The 15,843-nt window shown below is 36.7% G+C and overlaps 1 protein-coding gene across 12 annotated transcripts in view; it reads left to right on the top strand.

Moving 5' to 3' along the window:
* The window catches only part of CFAP20DC (CFAP20 domain containing), a 291,242-nt gene that overhangs the window by 117,733 nt on the left and 157,666 nt on the right, over positions 1-15,843 (top strand). The window contains exon 2 of one of the 12 annotated variants that reach the window (XM_007499986.3): positions 10,539-10,634. The exons of the other annotated variants lie outside the window; for them this stretch is intronic. The gene's annotated coding sequence lies outside the window, so the exon portion shown is untranslated. The remainder of the gene's footprint in view (positions 1-10,538; positions 10,635-15,843) is intronic. 12 annotated transcript variants of the gene reach the window in all.

Below are 15,843 nucleotides of genomic sequence, written 5' to 3'. Positions count from 1 at the left end.
TACATATGGATGAGTTACCTGGCGTCTTGCCATTGGATAATTGCAACTTATGACAAGGTGAAGGTGGGGTTATTATCCTCGGGAGAGTGAGACAAAGGAAAGCAAGGTTTCAGGCCTAAACTTCAGCCACGCTGGGAATAGAGCTCTTTGCCATACGCAGGATAGCCATGTGCTCACTCACAATCCTTGTCTCTCCATAATACCTATGGGCTGGACTGCTACAATACTATATATTGGTTCTAAGGCAAAAGAGCAGTAAGGGCTGGGCATTGGGGGTTAAGTGACTTGCCCAGGGTCACAGAGTTAGGAACCTTCACATCTCTAGGCCTGGTTCTATCTGCTATGCCACCTAGCTGCCCCCTAAAATAGATTCTTACTTAGCCATGGCTTAAAGTTTATAAACCATTGTGAGAACATTGATTTCATTGCATATTTTGCTGACTTTATTACACATCATCTGTCAGCACACTACAAACACTTCTCAAACATTTAATTCAGTCTGATGTGATGATCTTGCAAGTTTTCCTTCTAAGAGATTGCATTCATTTATGATAGTTTTCTTGTTATCCACTGAGATGACCAGTTTTGAAACTCACATCTGTCTCCATGGCCACATTTTTCTCAGTTCCTTTCATATTTCATGACTTGTTGCTTTTCAAAAAATGATGCAGTAAATTGCTTGTTTCTTGACTTCCTTCTATTGAACCTAATATGAATGGTAAGTGATAATGATTTTTGTATCTATTATGGACAGAATGTCCAATTCATTGCTCTTTAAAAATGCCATGTAATATAAAGAAAAATGTTCATGTCTCACTAAAAAACATTCATTACATATGAAATGTAATAAATGAAATGGTACTCCGAATGGATTTATGATCTTATCTCAATGGATACTTGAATGATTCAATTCACAAGCAGCACTTTCTATGTGCCAGGCACAGTGCAGAGCTCTGGAATTAGTAAGAAAAAGCAATCCCTGTTGTTAGAGATCATATCATATATTTTAGTGGGTAAAACCACATACACGTAAATCAACATTCAAGAATTTTCTGAAGGTTATCAGTGTAGTCTTCTGACTTTGTTTTCTGTTTATAATTTCTGGGCAGTTTTCATGTATTCTTTTTTACTATGGTGTAAGTGATGAGGTTTTTGGATTTATCGTGTTCTTCTGAGAGACCTATGATCCTAAAGATGTCTCTGGACTTGAGATCAGTGTGTTTTATTTGTATAGAGATTGTGTTTTGTTTATTTTTAAACTGATTTTTTCCTTCTCTTCTGTCAGATTATCCTTAACTTCTGTGTTTTTGTATTCCCAATTAGTTATTTTCTCCTTGTTTCTTTGGAGAACCTTGTCCCCAGGGATTCAAGTTTGCCTGTTTTTTTCAATCCTTTCTGCTGTGTAGGTTTTTAATTTTGCTTTCATGATTTTTGTTTCTCTCTTGAACCATTTGAGAGCATCCTGCTATGGTTCTATGCTCTTTTAGGAACCCATAGGAATTCTCTCTCTGATTTATCAGCTTTTGATTAATTTTCCCTTGTTTTGAAGCATTTATTCATATACATTTGGACTTATTTAGATGTCCTGGGGATTGTCTTCACTTTTTATTATTAAAAGCTTTCCTATTGATATGTGTGTGTCTGCTCAGTTTTTTTTAAACCTTTATTTTCTGTCTTAGAATCGATACTAATAGTGGTTCCAAGGAAGAAACACAATAAGGGCTGTTGGGGTTAAGTGTCTTGCCCAGGGATACAAGGTTAGGAAATGTCTGAAGCCAAATTTGAACCAAGGACTTTATCTCTCCAGACTTGCTTCTCAATTCACTGAGCTATCTAGCTACCCTGATGCTTGGAGTTTTCTTCTCTTTAAGATCTTCTGTAATTTCAATCTTGGACCTCAAACCTACCCCAGTTTTCTACCCCACCAGGGAATTAATTTTTCATGGCTACAGTCCCTGCACTCAGGTGATTTATGGAGAAGACATAAATGAGCATCCTTAGATTCTTCAGCTGATCCTCATATGACATGGACGTGAAGCCCATCACCCTCCTGATTCTCTGAATGCTTTCCAGCTTCTCAGTGTCTTTTAAACTCAGTGCACAAACCTATGTACAATACTGCAGATGTGGTCTGACCAGCAGAGGAAGCTGCATCTCCTTTCATGAATTCTTCCACTGAAGTGGCTTTTTTTGGACTTTGCTACTATTGATCTCCATCTCTTCTTGGATATTAACTCCTTTCCAGGTTTTCATGACATTATTTTCTTCTGGTTTTCCTCTTTCTCAGTTCCCTTTGCTGTATTTTCAACTGGGTTATGCCCACTAAGTATAGGCACCCTTCAAAGGCTCTATCCTGACTCCTCTTTTCTCTCTATACTTTCTTCTTGGTGATCACAGAAACTCCCACTGGTTCAGTTATCGTCTCTGCAAATGATTCCTAGATCAGTATATCTAGCACTAATTTCTCTCCTAAGCTTCAGCCCCACACCACCTCTTATATTTTGGGCATTTGGAACTGAATTTCCCACAGACATCTCAAAACGATCATGTCTCAAATGCTATTTGCTGCCCCTTATTCTCGACTTTCCTGTTACTGTTAAGGGTAGTCCAGTCACCCAGGATTTCAACCTTGATGTCTTCCTCAGGGCTTCATTTATTCACCCCACATATCTAATTGTTTGTCACATCTCATCTTTCTCCCTTCTCTACAATTCTCCTTTATGCCCTGTTCTCTCCATTCATCTGGCTCCCGTGCTAGTACATGTCCTCATTGCCTCTTGCCCAGACACTTGAATTACCTACTTCAAGTTTCGTCACACCAATCCATCCTCCCCTTAGCTGCCAAGGAGACTTTCCGGATGTCCAGGTTTCACAGGGTTACTTCCCTCCCCCATTTAGTTAATTCCAACAGCTTCCTGTTCTATCTCCTTCTTCCCTTTGAAGTTTTCCTGTGCTTTATTCCTCTCTACTTCCTCTCTGGTCCAGCTGCTCGCCATTCCTCATGGGACCATTCTGTCTCCCAACTGTGTGTTGTTTGCTGGCTATCTTCTGTGCCTGGAATGCTTTTCTTCCCCTCTCTTTACTGTATTCCTTTACTTCCTATAAGATTCAGCTCACATCAGTTTTTTCAGTAGGTCTTTCCCAGCCCCAGATACTAGCACCTTTCTTCTGAAATTACTTCCCATTTACACCATGGTCTTTGTGTGCGTGTGTGCCTCTGTGTGTGTGTGTGTGTGTGTGTGTGTGTGTGTTTGTGTTTAGTTATTTTCCTGTTGTCCCCAACATTAAACCTCCTCTTAGGGCATGTTTTTGCCTTTCTTTGTTTTACTACTGCAGCACATAGTAAATGCTTAATGAAATGCTTGTTGACTAACTGTATAACGGTACCATCTACCATAATAATCTTATACTTGGGGGGAGTTGATTTTTTTCCAACACAAGCATAGGAATTTAATTTTATTAGATTGAGCAGAATATCATACTTTGCCTGTCGAGATATTTTTTGGATTCCATCTTCTAGAATCTAATTAGCCCTTTCTAAGTTTTCATGTCATTTGAAAATCTGCTAAGAATTATGATGATTACATACCTTTAACTTCCCTCATTGCTTATCCTAGGTCATATTTCCTACCATCTTTTCCACCCTCTTTCCATCCTCTGCTTTGCTTTGAAGTCACTGAACATCAAAATATGTTGATAAAATTTTGTTCTAATATGTTCATGAAGTTTTTCATAGAATTTCTCTTCATTTTCTTCCTGTAACAAGTGTTGGTGCATAAACTTCCATTATTTTCATTATCTTAGTTTTATGAATACTTCTCATGAACACTGAAATGTCAGACGACCAAATATCCCATGAAATGATGTTTCTAGTTGCCTTTCTACACATAATGTAACCAATTCCAAACCCTTCCTACATTTTCCTTTTCAAGGAAAGCCTATGAGCCATTCTTTTACTTAGCTGTGACTTCCTTCTTGATTTTGGTTTTGTTTTCAACAAAAATGTCAAGATTGATACTGTTCAATTTTCCCAGTAGTGTGTCTACTTAGAGATCCCTAGACATGAATTTCACATTTAGAATGCCAGCAGCTTAATTTTTATAAACTTTGTTAAACCTGTGTGATTCTAAGCATCCTCTGTCACCTTGGTTACCACTAGCACCATCCTTTAATAAGCTAAAGAGACTCAAAAAAGGACAGTAGGCCTTTTTGAATTTTGCTTTTTTTCTTTTCATTTGTCATCCTGTTATCTTCAAGGATCAGATTTTACCTGTGAAGCTTTCTTTGTTTCTTTTTTTAAACCCTTACTTTTCATCTTAGAATCAATACTGTGTTCCAAGATAGAAGAGTGGTACAGGCTAGACAATGAGAGTTAAGTAACTTGCCCAAGGTCACATAGCTAGGAAGTGTCAGAGGCCAGATTTGAACCTATGACCTTCTGTCTCTAGGCCTGGTCCTCAATCCACTGAGCTACCCAGCTCTCCCTCTCTGAAGCTTTCTTAATCCTTATAGACTCTTCCTTATACATGATACTCCATTTCTTGACTTTTCTTTTACATTGGTGGTCCCTCATGCTTCAAATGCGCTCTCTCTCTCTCTCTCTCTCTCTCTCTCTCTCTCTCTCTCTCTCTCTCTCTCTCTCTCTCTCTCTCTCTGTCTCTGTCTCTCTCTCTCTCTCTCTCTCTCTCTCTCTCTCTCTCTCTCTCTCTCTCTCTCTCTCTTTGTCTCTCTGTCTGTCTGTCTTTCTCCCTTTCTTTCCTCCCCCCTCCCTCTTTTCTCTTCTCTCTCCCTCCCTCCCAGCCCCTAATCTAGTATCTCTTTATAAATATGCAAGTATATTTTTTTAGGAAAATCATCTTGTGTCATTTTCATATCTATGGTTTAGATTGACAGAAAAGGAAAACTTTTATAGAACTTTCAGCATATTTTCTTAGATCAAGTTTTCATTCAATTAATACTGAACTATTAAAATTTATCCTGTTTGTCACATCTCACTTTCCTCAATCACATCTGAAAGAAACCTGTAGATTCAGAAAAAAATAAAGAATTCAGTATTTTAAACTAAGATTATATGAATACTAAAAAAGCTTCCATTTGAAAGATGCTGCCAAGTAACTTAATCTTTGAAACCCTAATATTGAAACCTATTGCATATTGTAAAGATTTAAATTACTATTCAATACTCCAAGTATTATATTTAAATATATTAATTGAAATCAACTTAGAGCAAAGGGAAAGTAAAAGCCAGAGAAACCGAGCCAGCTATTCCCTACCTCCATGTACATTCAGCCAGAACTAGCCTGGGAGAGCGAGAGCCTTTGTGGCCAAAACCAAAACTAAAACCTCAATCAAAGTAAAATGACACACATACACAGAAAGGGATAAGGGAATTATGGGAAATGTATACAGTCCAGGGTACACATTCTAAATAACACACTACTAATAAGAAGTAAAAATTGTTATATTTAAATAACAACATTCAGCTAAAAACAAAAAGAAAAATTAGAGGTTTGAATTAGAAGATGATCATTATTGGAAATATAAAATTTAGACAAGGCTTAATTTTTACTGTCATAGAGCTTACAAGTCTTAATAGGAAGATAAGAAATAAACCCAGCTCTGAATCCCGAGATGGGAATGTCTCTACTAATTGATAGGTTGGGAGAGCCAGGGGCTTGTGAAATGCCATGAAATGATTTCTCCCTTTGCATGACTCCTATTTGATGAAAGACTTGGTAGATGAATCGTGTTTAGGTTCATAGCTTCAGTTGAGTAAAGAAAAGTGTACTAAGGCTTTGTGATAAAAGATTCTATTTTAGGGGGATCCCTTCTATGGAAAAAACTGTTAATATGTTTGCCAATATGTCAGTATGCCATGTTTCCCCCAACCTGTTGCTCATGGTGAATTCTTACCTTTTTGAATGTAGCCCTCTTTGTAAGCCTTGGAACTCTTCCCTCTTGACAAATTTCGTGACTTCCTACCTAGACCTCCAGTTGGTTGCCTTTATCTTTCTGTTTCCCTTCTTCAGTCTTTACTTGAACCTAACTTCTTCCCCACCCCACACCCAAGCAAGTGCTCTCTTCCTCCCAGCATAATAATTGCTGTAGAGAATTTGGGCCATAGCATCCTTCTTCTGCCACCTCCTCTAGACACACACAGTGCGTCTTTCCTTCTGGAACAGATGAGGACTAACATTTTGGGATTCATGTTATTTTACAAATAAATACACATTAAATTTACTGCCTTTAAAAGTGATTACTTTTAAATAAGGAAGATATATATAGGACAATTAGGTGGCCCAGTGGGTAGAATGCTGGGAAGACTCATCTCCATAAATTCAAATCCAGCCTCAGACACTTAATAGCTCTGTGATCCTGGGAAAGTCACTTAACTTTACTTGTGTCAGTTTCCAATGGAAAGCACTCTAGTATCTTTGCCAAAAGGACCCCAAATGGGGTCACAAAGACTTGGACATGATGGATATGACTGAAAAACAGCAAAACATACATGAGTTGAAATGTTTAAATAATAGTAAGAGACAAGTGATAATAAAAATAGCTAACATTTACATAATGCTTTTTGTTTATCAGTAACTACCTTATAATGATTCTCATTTGATCTCAAATAAATTGAAATATAAAAAATACATAGTAAGAAATTGATGATGATGATGATGATGATGTTGATGATGATAGCCAACATTTATATAGTGCTTACTATGTGCCAGGCATTGGGCTGAACGATTTACAACTATCATTTCATTTGTTCCTCACATGTTATTATTATCCCCATTTTACAGATGGGGGAATTGAGGCAAAGAGAAATTAAGTGACCTGCCCAGGATAGTATAGCTAAGGGTCTGAAGCACATTTTGAGCTCAGGTTTTCCTTATTCCAGGTCTGGTGTTCACTAGCTGTTCAGGATAAATTCTTTTAAAAGAAGCTCTAGTTGTACCATAGCATAGGATATCATTTGTGTCCTTATATTTTTGTCTTATCTTGCTTGGCCTGTTACTCTAGACATTTACAATTATTTTTAACCCAGATTCTCATCTAAGACCCGAGTTTTTGTACTTCCGCCAGCTTTGTATTTTCTGGCTTGTTGGAGTGTATTCTCATTGGCTAAGCTTGCCATGGATGAATATTGAGCAAAATCAGTTATGCATTATCCAATAGCTGTTAAAGTAAGATGGGAGATTTAGGAGTCTCTTCTTATTGACTTATTTCAAACCCTTACCATCCATCTTGGAATCAGTTCTAAATATTGGTTCCAAATTAGAAGTGGTATGGACTAGGTAATGGGAGTTAAGTGACTTGGACCCAGGACCTTCCCTTTCTAGACCTGCCTCTGATTTCACTGAGCCATCCAGCTTCCCTTTTCCTATTGATTTTGAAGTTCTGATAGCATAAGAACTGAAGGTTAGTTAGATATCATATATTTCCACCAAAGTATAGAAAGACTTGGAATTCTTCACTTCTACCCCATGGCTATTTTGACTTGTGTCCTTCCATTTCAGAGTTGTCATTAATGTCTGTGTTGCCCAAGAGAGTTGTAGGAGCTATAGAAGGATGTCTCCAATTCATAGACCCACCAAGTGGGAGAGTAATTCTAATATTTGTAATCCTGTTTTATGAGGCCTTTTTAAATAGAAGTTTTCTTTTTTATTATGAATTTAATCAACAAATATGAACATTTCCACAAAGAACAGGAAAAAAGTATTACATAAGAAACCATAAATCTCCTTGAGGAAATCTTAATTTTTTAAAGTATGTTAAATTTAATAGTAGTACCAACATTGCCTTGCTTCTTTCTGCCTCATTTTGCCACAGCTGAGCAATTTCATTGGGTATTACTTGTGTCCTTGATCAGAACCCATTTCCATGTTGTTGATGTTGCACTAAGATGTTCATTTAGAGTCTCCATCCCCCGCCATATCCCCTCGACCCATGTATTCAAGCAGCTGTTTTTCTTTGGTGTTTCTACTCCCACTGTATTTCCTATGAATGTGGATAGTGGGCTTTCTTGAAGATTCCTCCAAGTTGTTCAGGGGCACTGCATTGACACTAATGGAGAAGTTCATTACATTCGATTGTACCACAGTGTTATCAGTCTCTGTATAATGTTCTCCTGGTTCTGCTCCTCTCACTCTGCATCAGTTCCTGGAGGTCATTCCAGTTCACATGGAATTCCTCCATTCATTGCTCCTTTGAGCACAATAGTATTCCATCACCAACAGACACCACAATGTGTTCAGCCATTCCCCAATTGATGGGCATCCCCTCATTTTCCAAATTTTTGGCCACCACAAAGAGCGCAGCCATGAATATTCTTGTACAAGTCTTTTTCCTTATTATCTCTTTGGGGTCCAAACCCAGCAGTGCTATGGCTGGATCAAAGGGCAGACAGTCTTTTCTCACCCTTTGGGCATAGTTCCAAATTGCCCTCCAGAATGGCTGGATCAATTCACAACTCCACCAGCAATGAATTAGTGTCCCCACTTTGCCACATCCCCTCCAGTATTCGTTACTTTCCATTGCTGTCATGTTAGCCAATCGACTAGGCATGAGGTGATACCTCAGAGTTGTTTTGATTTACATCTCTCTTGATTATAAGAGATTTAGAACACTTTTTCATGTGCTTATTGATAGCTTTGATTTCTTTGACAGAAAATTGCCTATTCATGTCCCTTGCCCATTTATCAATTGAAGAATGGCTTGATTTTTTGTACAACTGGTTTAGCTTTTTATAAATTTGAGTAATTAGACCTTTGTCAGAGGTTTTTGTTATGAAGATTGTTTCCCAGTTTGTTATTTCCCTTCTGATTTTAGTTACATTGGTTTTGTTTGTAGAAAAACTTTTTAATTTTATGTAGTCAAAATTATTCATTTTACATTTCGTGGCTCTTTCTAAGTCTTGCTTGGTTTTAAAATATTATTCTGTGTTCACATAATTTACTTATAGTTTCCTTCTTTATATTCAGGTCATTCACCCATTCTGAGTTTATCTTGGTGTAGGGTATGAGGTGTTGATCCAAACCTAATCTCTCCCTAATCTCTTCTGTATATTTTTAATGTTCAATTGTCCTTCTGTTCTTTTTTTGTTTTTCCTCCTGTGGCTACCTATCCACTCATCCCTACAACTCTCTGGGAGAATGAATAAAAGAATGAGTATCATAAAGCAAAACAGATTGACCCACTGATCATGTCTGAAAGTTTCTCTCATTGTGCATGTCTGCATTTCCTCTCTGCTGACTGAGTTTTGTCATGTTTTTTCTGGAATTGTAATCAGCCTTGACTCTTAAGTCTCCTAAAGGTATTTCACTTTTCATTAGTGTCATTGTAGATAGACTTAACAATGGCTCTTATTATTCTCTACTCACATCAGTTCAGAGAAGTCTTCTAGGATTTTTTGAATTCTCTTTCTCTTTATCATTAAAAAAGCTCTTCTGCTTTATTTTTAACCATTATCATAACCAGATTGCAGCAATAGAGCCTAATTCCTCAGACTTACTTAACATCAACATGTTGCCACAAAAGAATTTTTAAAAAATAGAAAAATCTGTAAAGAATATTTTATTATTTATAAATGTTCATGTACATAGAGTATTCTTGGGCATTCTGAAAGAAAGTGGAAGAGGTGATAAAATTCATGCGTGCCCATCACTAACAAGTACATTTTCTTTTTTTTTTTGGTCAAACCTCTCTTTTCCTTGCCTTAGTACTGATAGCAGGACTAGAGGATTTTTGAGAGGCCATTGCAGAACATTGGAACTAAGTGCCATTGCTTGTGTTCAAATATAATATTATTTATCAATGAATTTGCAACCTTTTTAAAGTGCTATGTATGTGCCAGCTCTTATTAAAATTGTTATTCCCTTTGCTTAAATCCACAGCTTAATTTAAGTGTGGGCAAGTAACTTAATTTAGTTTTCTATAGTTACATAAAACCAATATAATGAAACATTTACTGATATTTTGGTTTATGATGAAAGAAAATTAAGAATAGAATTGATAATCTATTTCATTCTTACCTCATGGTATTTTCCTCAGGTTTTGTATTTGTAATTGTTTCATAAAGAAAATATTTTAAATATAGCTATACATATATTCTAAAATTCTAAATTGTTAACAATTTAGATAAATAACAATTCTGAAATTGTTATGTATGTTACATTCCAAAATGTGTTTTCTGAGTTAAATTGAAATGAAATCATCCATTTCACTCACAATTCTTTTGTTTTATAACATGTATAGGATTCAGATGATAGAGACCAAGTGGATTAAGTATTATTTATGTTTTGAAAAAGAAAATTCCAAATAGTTTCCTTTAACGTGGTAGTGATTTGGTTTAGATCAACCCCCAAAGATGATCCAGTCATACCATTATTAATGGATTACCATTTGGAATAATATATGAAATATAAAATCACATTTATATCTAGTAAAAAAGTTGTTTCCCAGAATTACTACTTAATTTATTGAATTCCTTGTTTTGTTCATTTCACTTAATTTTTTTGTATTCTTCCTTTTTATGTTAGAAGCACAATTTATAAATAACTACTGAATGAAATCTCTGATAAGTGGAGAAAGCAGTTTCTTTGGAGGAAAAGTGTCTGATGGCAAGGATATGACAAGTGAGTTAGAAAAAAAAAGTGGAGGCAACAAGTATCAATCACTTTTTCTGGGAGTTGGAAGTGAAAGGGAGAAGAACTGTAGGCCAGGGGCTGGAAGGGATGGTCAAAAAGAGGTTAGGGGATATTTATCAGCTGCCTACTGTGTGAATGGCCTTCCTGAACAAAAGCATCTCCACTTTCAAGATGGCCATACCAGAAGAGACTGTGAAGAAGATGAAGAGAAAGAAGCTCATCCTAAATGGTCTCTTTGTGCCCAGTGAAGTAGGAGGTGAGGTCCCTGCTGAAAGGAGAGGAGTGAAGAGGAGAGGGGGATTGTGGACAGAAGAGACAACTTTAAATGGGCCCCCCAAGGATGTGATCAAGGTAGAATTGGATCACAGGATTACCTTGCTGAAGTGTGTGCCCAGGCCGGTGTAGATAGCATCCATTTGTAGTGGAGCCAGTCCACATGATGTCTTCCTTGAGTCATTAAGGCAGCAGGGACTCTGGTACTTTTGTGTCTGATCGTAGCTGAAGGATGATGCATGAACCACCTAACCTGGGGTAGGTTGACTGTTAGACCATGATCTTCTTGAATCCAGAAACTGTTTTTTGCCTCTCTGTACCCCCAGCACTTGGCACAATAGGTGCTTAATAAATGTTTATTGCTCAAGGGTAAGTTCAGAGCAGCTTTGAGCCCAGTCTTTTCACTCCCCTCCCTACTTGTATTTATAAAAGCCTCCCAATTCTAACTCTAAAGAATTTCCATTAATTTCCCAACTTGTCCCCTTGCTTCTCCCAGAGAACATTCTCTCTCTCCTGCTCTATGCCTGGAATTTCCACCCATCAACTCACAGCATTTGGCTTCATCAAAGTTTCAGCCAAAACCTTGCCTTGGACACGAAGCCTCTCCCAATTTTCCTTCCTACTAATGTTTTCCTGCTGAGATAGCCTCTAACTTATTTTGTCCGTAGCTTGTCTGTACACAATTGCTTTCATGTTGTTGTCCCCACTAGATTGTTTCTTGTCTTTCCTTGTATCCCCAGCTCTTGGCACAATTCCTGGCATGAAGTAGGTGCTTTATAAATATTTGTTGATTTGATTCCACTTGGCTTTGGAGTCAGTAGAAAGACCTGGTGAGTTTGAATTCTGCCCTTGAAAAACAATTTTTTTTTAATTTTAAATTTTTTTTAATTTGGTCAATTTCGAACATTATTCCCTGGTTACAAAAATTATTTTCTATTCTTCCCTCCCTTCCCCCCTTCCCTCCCCTCCTGTAGCCGACGCACAGTTCCACTGGGTATTACATGTGTCCTTGACCAGAATCCATTTCCATATTGTTGGTATTTGCACTAGGATGTTCATTCAGAGTCTACATCCCCAATCGTATCCTCCTCAACCCATGTCATCAAGCAATTGTTTTTCTTCTGTGTTTCTACTCCCACAGTTTTGCCTCTGAATATGGACAGTGTTTTTTCTCATAGATCCCTCCAGGTTGTTCAGGATCACTGCATTGCCACTAATGGAGAAGTCCATTACATTTGATTGTACCACAGTGTCTCAGTCTCTGTACAATGTTCTCCTGGTTCTGCTCCTTTCACTCTGCATCACTTCCTGGAGGTTGTTCCAGTCTCCATGGAATTCCTCCACTTTATTATTCCTTTTAGCACAGTAGTATTCCATCACCAACATATACCACAATTTGTTCAGCCATTCCGCAATTGAAGGGCATCCCCTCATTTTCCAATTTTTTGCCACCACAAAGAGAGCAGCTATGAATATTCTTGTACAAGTCTTTTTCCTTATTATCTCTTTGGGGTCCAAACCCAGCAGTGCTATGGCTGGATCAAAGGGCAGACAGTCTTTTCTCACCCTTTGGGCATAGTTCCAAATTGCCCTCCAGAATGGCTGGATCAATTCACAACTCCACCAGCAATGAATTAGTGTCCTGACTTTGCCACATCCCCTTCAGCATTCGTTACTTTCCTTTGCTGTCATGTTGACCAATCTAGTAGGTGTGAGGTGATACCTCAGAGTTGTTTTGATTTGCATCTCTCTGATTATAAGAGATTTAGAACACTTTTTCATGTGCTTATTGATAGCTTTGATTTCTTTGACAGAAAACTGCCTATTCATGTCTCTTGCCCATTTTTCAATTGGAGAATGGCTTGATTTTTTGTGCAACTGGTTTAGCTCTTTATAAATTTAAGTAATTAGACCTTTGTCAGTGGTTTTTGTTATGAAGATTGTTTCCCAATTTGTTGCTTCCCTTCTGATTTTAGTTACATTGGTTTTGTTTGTACAAAAACTTTTAAATTTTATGTAGTCAAAATTATTTATTTTACATTTCGTGGTTCTTTCTAAGTCTTGCTTGGTTTTAAAATCTTTCCCTTCCCAAAGGTCTGATATGTATACTAATCTGTGTTCACCTAATTTACTTATAGGTTCCTTCTTTATGTTCAAGTCGTTCACCCATTCTGAGTTTATCTTGGTGTAGGGAGGTGTTGATCCAAATGTAATTTCTCCCACACTGTCTTCCAATTTTCCCAGCAGTTTTTGTCAAATAGTGGATTTTTGTCCCAAAAGCTGGGGTCTTTGGGTTTGTCATAGACTGTCTTGCTGAGGTCACTTACCCCAAGTCTATTCCACTGATCCTCCTTTCCATCTCTTAGTCAGTATAAAATTGTTTTGATGACCACTGCTTTATAGTATAGTTTGAGATCTGGTACTCCAAGGCCACCTTCCTTTGTATTTTTTTTTTCATTATTTCCTTGGATATCCTTGATCTTTAGTTCTTCCAAATGAACGTTATGGTTTTTTTTCTAATTCAGTAAAAAAGCTTCTTGGTAGTTCGATGGGTATGGCACTAAATAAGTAAATTAATTTGGGTAGGATGGTCATTTTTATTATGTTAACTCATTAGACCCATGAGCAGTTAATGTTGTTCCAATTGCTCAAATCTAGTTTTAGTTGTGTGGAGAGTGTTTTGTAGCTGTGTTCAAATAGCTCCTGTGTTTGTCTCGGCAGATAGATTCCTAAGTATTTTATATTGTCTAGGGTGATTTTAAATGGAATTTCTCTTTCTAATTCCTGCTGCTGAGATGTCTTGGAGATATATAGAAAAGCTGATGACTCATGTGGGTTTATTTTGTATCCTGCAACTTTGCTAAAGTTGTTGGTTATTTCCACTAGCTTTTTAGTTGATTCTCTAGGCTTCTTTAAGTAGACCATCATGTCATCCACAAAGAGTGATAGGTTGGTCTCCTCATTGTCAATTTTAATACCTTCAATTTCTTTTTCTTCTCTAATTGCTACTGCTAGTGTTTCTAATACAATGTCAAATAGTAGAGGTGATAATGGGCATCCTTGTTTCACTCCTGATCTTATTGGGAATGCATCTAGTTTATCCCCATTGCAGATTATGTTGGCTGATAGTTTTAGATAGATACTGTTTATTATTTTTAGGAAGGATCCTTCTCTGCCTATACTTTCTGGTGTTTTCAATAGGAATGGGTGTTGTATTTTTATTAAAGGCTTTTTCTGTATCTATTGAGATAATCATGTGATTTTTGTTGGTTTGCTTGTTGATATGGTCAATTATGTGTATGGTTTTCCTAATATTGAACCAGCCCTGCATCCCTGGTATAAATCCCACCTGATCAAAGTGAATAACCCTCATGATCACTTGCTGGAGTCTTTTTGCTAGTATTCTATTTAAGATTTTTACATCTATGTTCATTAAGGAGATTGTTTTGTAGTTTTCTTTCTTTGTTTTTGGCCTGCCTAGCTTTGGAATCAGTACCATATTTATGTCATAAAAGGAATTTGGTAGAACTCCCTCTTTGCTTATTATGTCAAATAGTTTGTATAGTATTGGGATTATCTGTTCTTTGAATGTTTGATAGAATTCACTGGTGAATCTATCAGGCCCTGGGGATTTTTTTCTTAGAGAGTTCTTTTGATGGCATGTTCAATTTCTTTTTCTGATATGGGATTATTTAAGAATTCTATTTCTTCTTCTGTTAATCTAGGCAATTTATATTTTTGTAAATATTCATCCATTTCACCTAAATTGGTGTGTTTATTGCCATATAATTGGGCATGATAGTTTTTAATGATTGTTTTAATCTCCTCTTCATTGGAAGTGAGTTCTCCCTTTTCATCTATGATACTGCTAATTTGATTTTCTTCTTTCCTCTTTTTTATTAGATTGACTAGTACTTTGTCTATTTTGTTTGTTTGTTTTTTCAAAATACCAGCTTCTAGTCTTATTGATTAGTTCAATAGTTCTGGCACTTTCGATTTTATTAATTTCTCCCTTAATTTTTAGGATCTCTAATTTTGTTTTCTTCTGGGGTTTTTTAATTTGTTTGCTTTCAAGTTTTTGGATTTGCAGGTCCAAATCATTGACCTCTGCCCTCCCTAATTTGTTAATATATGAACTCAAAGATATACATTTTCCCCTGAGTACTGCTTTAGCTGCCCTTGAAACCAATTTGAAGAAACTGAACAAGTTTCTTACTGAGGTTGGCTCAAAAGGTGGCTATGAGGCTCACACAGGATGATGTATATAACAGAATTAGCAAATCTGAAGGCCTTGCTTAATGCCATTTCTTATTACTCCCACTAAGTTAAGCTTTCTTTGTTATCTTCCTTTTGATATCTTGTTAAATGAAGATTGCCTTGGAGAAATTTGATTTTTTAAATATATTTCTATATACATATATAAAAATGGAACTAAAAATTGCATTTTACCATGAGTTTTAGCAAAAGTAATTAGGGCTTAATAATTTATACTGAAAGTTAAAATGAGCTTAGAGTGTTATCTGTTGACTCTCCCTTCTTTCAGAAAAAAGGTTAAAAAACTACTTGGATATCCAGATATTCAGTCCTGAAATGTCTTTCTTTTAGACTTCAGGGAGCCTAAACATGTAGTTTGCAAATGACATTTGTAGATATTTCAGTATTCTCTTATGTCAAAGATTCCCAGAAGCAAAATAACTCCCATTCCTTTGTATTTCTTTAATAAAAGATGAAGCTCAGCAAATGGCTAATCTGCCTATGTCAAGAGTGTCACAAACCAAAGTGGTGATTTTATGCTATCGCTATAGAAATAGCAATAAAAGAAATGGGTGTAAACCTTTCTTTTAAATTGTCCAGTTATTTTAGTTTAGCCCTGTGGTTCTCTTAACAGTATTTTCACTTTTAGAGAAATAAGACATGGAGTGTG

Source organism: Monodelphis domestica, chromosome 7, assembly GCF_027887165.1.
Source record: "Monodelphis domestica isolate mMonDom1 chromosome 7, mMonDom1.pri, whole genome shotgun sequence".
In the NCBI taxonomy this organism is placed as follows: Eukaryota; Metazoa; Chordata; class Mammalia; order Didelphimorphia; family Didelphidae; genus Monodelphis; species Monodelphis domestica.
This window is presented reverse-complemented; position numbering and strand designations above follow the sequence as displayed.